Raw genomic sequence first — 5,374 nt, 5'->3', positions numbered from 1 at the left:
CTGTATCGTCCCTGCATGATCTGCTTAATTCTTGAAGGGTTGGTCGTCTCTAAAAGGACGTGGAAAAGTCTGGGGTGGTATCATTAACATAGGAGTGGATAGGGCATAAAGTTTGGTTTAAAAGATCTTTGATGAATCAAAGGATGAGAGTGGATGACAGGAGAGAACCCTGAACATCACTGTTAATAGATTTAGGAGAAGAACAGTGACCGTCTATCATGGCTGCAATAGAACGGTCGGAGAGGAAACTCACACTGCAGAGAAAAGGATAAAGCCGTAGAGAATAGTTTTGAGATTAAAACTTTGTGCTAGATTCTATCAAAAGCGTTTGATATGTATAAAGCAACAGCAAAATTTTCATCAAAACTCCTAAAAGAGGATGACGAAGTAAGGAAAGCCAGAAGATAATCAGTTGAGCAGTCTTGAAGGAAGTCATAACAGCGATCAGATAGAAGATTGTGGAGTGACAGACAAAGAGATTAAAGATTTATGGCGCTAGTTTAAGGGATCAGGAATAAGCTGAATTTAGGCAAACTTCCATCAAGAAGGAAAGATAAAATTCGATAGACAGATTTCAAAGATTATAGCAAGGCGAAATGCAAGGACGGAGGCAGATTTTTTTTTAAATAAGTGGAGCATACCAGGCCCATAAGACTTTTGAATGTTTAGGCCACATAGAGCAAGAAAAACATCAGTGCGAAGAATCTTAATCGAAGGTATGGAATAGTCAGAGGAAGGAGGAGAGGTAGGAACAAGCCAAGAATAATCCAATGGAAAGGATTGAGACAGAAGTTAAGTTTAAGAGACAGATGAAATGGCAGTGGTGCCATCAGGATTAATTAAAAGAAGATAAGGTGAAGACGTAAAGTTATTGGAAATGTTTTTGACCAGATGCCATAAGTCTTGAGTGGGGTTCGGTTTCGAAAGATATTGATATTTCTATTAATGAAGGAGTGTTTGGCAAGTTGGAGAACAGATTTCTCATGATCAAGGTAGAAATAAAAGCCACATGAGATTCATGTGATGGAAGGCTTAATTATCTTTTGTGGGCAACCTTTCTATCATGTATAGTACGAGAACACGCCATGTTAAACCAAGGTTTATGTTAAGAAATGAAGTGAGGAATGAAAACCACCATGCTAAAAACTATCACCTCTGGAGAACATTCCTTTACACAGATGCAGTAATCATTCCAAGGAAAATCAGCATAATACCTCCTCAAATCCCTCCGTGGAACAAATATATATATATATATATATATATATATATATATATATATATATATATATATATATATATATATATATATATATATATATATATATATATATATATATATATATATATATATATATATATATATATATATATATATATCTCATAATTCTTATTTGCTTTTGGTTAGTCTCTGCAAAATATTAAAAATTCAGATTATATGGATAGAATTTTGTTACTTGATGAAGCATTTCATTTGTTTCTTGTAGCACGTAAGATTAATGCTTTACCCTCACGCCTTACGCAGGAAGGTTGACGCACTACGGGTCTGTTTCCGAGAGCGTGATGAACAGCTGTGGGTTGCTGACATGGACACGCCGAAGATAGACTTTCAGGTAATGAGTGAAGAGTTTCTAAAGCCAAACATTTATATTCATCTCTAGTGTATATTACCATGTAGGATAAATTCGAATGTTGTGTAAATTCCACTTTGTTTTATTATGCTCTCTCTCTCTCTCTCTCTCTCTCTCTCTCTCTCTCTCTCTCTCAACTATATTCACATTAACATCTGATCTCTTCATAAAAATTTTGATCTACTGAATTTTTCTCAGCTGTCTACCTGTAGTGGATCCCAGCCAACACCAAGTAATACACTGAGCAGAGAGTTTTTTTTTTTTTTAACGTTTCACACCTTCTAAACTTCTCTTGCACGTCAAAACTGTAACGTTAAACAATATTCCCAATCACTAAACTGTACACTTTCATTTAGCTATGAACACCTTAACACGTAAAGATATCACTATAACAATCACTTGAACATAGGTTATCACACCAAATAAATAAAGAATCTAGTTTACAATGCACACACGAAATATACCTTATGGCTCCTGTTAGGGCTGGTCCACTTAAGGCAATGGCTAAACTCTATCTTGAGGCAGAAGCCACTAGTGGAAGACTGGCTGTCTCGCCGTTCAGCTGGTAACTGACTGGCCGAGTGCCTGAACTCCACTCTACCTTGGCTCGTAAATCCAGAAAAATGTTAACCTCTTCAGTACTAGGACACATTTTTACCCTGAGATGTTTAAGATTAGGCCATTTTATTGTTATTAGGAAAGGTCAATGAAGTCAGAAGATTAATGGCAAAAGTCTTCATTATTTTATTGCCACACATAAGTTTTTTGAAGCTGTAAAAAATCACCAAATAGTAACCAGAATCAATTTTGGAAACGCGTCATGGTACTGAAGGGGTTAATGTACGAAGCCACTCTTGCCCCTCTTCTGTTGTCCCTGTTCTTATGAAAATATGTGCACCAGATGCTGTTGTAGTTCATGGAGGACAGAATCAGAATCAGAATCAGAATCAGAATCAAACCTTTATTCCATTTTACAATGGTTATTCTTCGATCATACAAACATTGTGAGATCAGTGATGCCCTAAACAGATAAAATAAACGTGTTTAACAATCAATTATAATACATGATAAAATATAATTATAACTAAAAGGCTAAGACATGTGTCTGTGTCATAATTAAAACTACATAATAAAACAAGACAAAATTATGACTAAAAAGCTAAGAAATATTTCTGTGTCGTAATTAAAAGCACATATAAAACATGACAAAACAACTAAAAATAAAATAGTCAGGGATCAAACATAATAAAAAGCTAATAACATAGACTACTTACTAAACTGATGCTTAAAAAGGAGGAGGAACAGCTGTTTCTTAAATGAGCGTAATGAAGGTGCATTTCTGATGTCACTGGGAAGGCTGTTCCACAGTGTGGGCCCAGCCACTAGCATGGAGCGCGCCCCTGTACTGGTATTATTCACTGGCACGTATAGTTGTTGTTGTTGTCTGGTGGCAGCAGTGAATATTTCGCTAACTAGTGGCATGCGAAATATACTGTTAAGAGAGCTCCCCTGGTTACACTGAACATCAAAGTTCCCATCTCAAACATGTATTTCTATCTTATTTTTAACCACCCAAGCTCTCTCAAGAATGGGGTAGCGTGTTCATGCCAAGCAGCGCCACCAACAGCGACTTTAGCGGCAAAGTTTTGCAGTTTTTGTATTTGGTGCATGAGTGTATTGTTGGTAGTGCCCCACACCTTTATACCATAATTAATGATGCTAAGGGCAAGTGACTGCATGACTATTACTCTTGCACTTTTGCTGAAGTTCTCCTTTATTCTATTAATATCAATTATGGTGCAAAAATTCTTGCGGCTTATCTTATTTACGTGTGAGTCAAAAGTCATATAGGGATCGAAATACACTCCCAGATTCTTGAGAGCTGTTGGGAAGTATGTTAGCGCCGTCAACCCGCAAGGAAGTGTTGGGCGGAATCTGTGACATGAGTCCCGTGCTGTCAAGACTTATTCCTCAAGGTGGTTAGAGAAGGAGAGGGAAAGACCATAAGTGACACAAATAGCATTTAACACGTATCGTATCATCGTTCCGTAGCAGTGTGGATGGCATAGCGTGTGTGTTTTTTAATTTTTTTTATTTATTTTGTTTTTTTACGTAGTCCTAAAGCGCCTGTAGGCAAACTTGAAGAGTATTGAGGAAGCGCTGCTCATTATTTATAGTGGTACCCATATTAGGGCCCATACCACCCAAGTTCATCTTGGGTGTAACCACCTAGAACCTGGGTATCATGGTGACATGTAGGTAACTTTAAACCACTCGACAAATGGTAAAGTGGTTAAGGCTGTACGTGGTGGGATTTGAACCTACGCGTGGACGTCTGCCCAATCACACGCTCATCACCTTATCCACTACGCCACCCCTCTGTTGCGTGTCAAAATATAATACAAAGATACGCAACGGACTTGATCCGCCATTTGTCGGTCTTTTGGCGTCACATCAAAGGAATGATATACAACTCACCAACCCTCGTGTGGACTGGAAGCATGACATCGTCCAGTTGCGCGGTCAGTATTGTCGTGGATGGCCATGAGTACAGAAGCTCGCGATTGTGCTATATAATACATCATTGAAAGTGATAGCTAATTCAGCATTGATTATTTTCCTTAAGATATTCTCCTTATATCTTATGATATTCTTATATTCTATTTTAAGCGTCTGTATGACATTGCTTAAAAAAAAATATAAGACTATGATGAAATATAAGGAGAATATCTTAAGGAAATAGTCAGTGCTCATTTAGCAATCACTTTCAATGAGATATGCATGAGAGAAAAACTCCTGTCCATATACACCCTCAATGAATACATAAATAGTTAAAAGAAAAATAAATAAATACAATTATATATATATATATATATATATATATATATATATATATATATATATATATATATATATATATATATATATATAGTACATCTCCCTACTTGCATAGAGTTTAGACACCCACCAACGCCGTGACTTTTTTTCCTTTTACTGATTTGATGTTCATGATTAAAAATACAAGCAGCCTCAGCCAACTGCTCATTTGAACTCATGGCTACGGTCAGGAAGAAACTGAATGATACTGTTGCACCACGCAACGATGATACAGCACGCAGATACGCAACAAGTGGGTACAATACCCTGTTGCGTAGTAATGGGTGATACGCAACGATGAAACGATACGGGAAAATGTAATAATTGTGTACACACCTTTAATCCTTTGACGTGGCAACGTCGTTGAACACCGTGGTTATTCTTTCAGACAACCTGACAGCATTCTCCTTTGTGATATATTCCGAGGAATAAGCCAACTGTGACTGTATCCAGTTTATTATTATTATTATTATTATTATTATTATTATCATTATTATTCATTATCATTATTATTATCATTATTATTATTATTGCTACTGTTATTATTAGTTATTATTATCATTATCATTATTATTATTATTATTATTACTATTATTATCATTATTATGATTATTATTATTATTATTAATAATTATCATTATCATTCTTTTTATTTCTTTCATTCTAATATCACTTATATTTAATCCTAACATCTTTACATATACAATATATACTCTATTCTGTACATATCAATATTCATGTAATATTTTCTATATGCTTTAAAAGCTTTGCTTATAAATAGGTTAGCTAATAAGTTAATGCTAAATGTACTACATTAAATGTACAAATGTTCAATCTCTCTCTCTCTCTCTCTCTTCATGATTTATTAA

The 5,374-nt window shown here is 35.5% G+C and overlaps 1 protein-coding gene and 1 long non-coding RNA gene across 4 annotated transcripts in view; one reads left to right on the top strand and one right to left on the bottom strand.

The window, feature by feature from the left end:
• Positions 1-5,374, bottom strand: part of LOC123507936 — a 196,909-nt gene that overhangs the window by 12,612 nt on the left and 178,923 nt on the right. The window lies entirely within an intron of this gene.
• Positions 1-5,374, top strand: part of LOC123507942 — a 43,684-nt gene that overhangs the window by 10,313 nt on the left and 27,997 nt on the right. Inside the window, exon 1 of one of the 2 annotated variants that reach the window (XR_006675834.1) lies at positions 1,596-1,610. The exons of the other annotated variant lie outside the window; for it this stretch is intronic. This is a non-coding gene — a long non-coding RNA (uncharacterized LOC123507942). Of the gene's footprint in view, positions 1-1,595; positions 1,611-5,374 lie in introns of those variants that run through there. 2 annotated transcript variants of the gene reach the window in all.

Source organism: Portunus trituberculatus, chromosome 23 (assembly GCF_017591435.1).
Source record: "Portunus trituberculatus isolate SZX2019 chromosome 23, ASM1759143v1, whole genome shotgun sequence".
Classification (NCBI taxonomy): Eukaryota; Metazoa; Arthropoda; class Malacostraca; order Decapoda; family Portunidae; genus Portunus; species Portunus trituberculatus.
The sequence above is the reverse complement of the archived record's forward strand: the minus strand, read 5'-3'. Positions and strand labels throughout refer to the sequence as shown.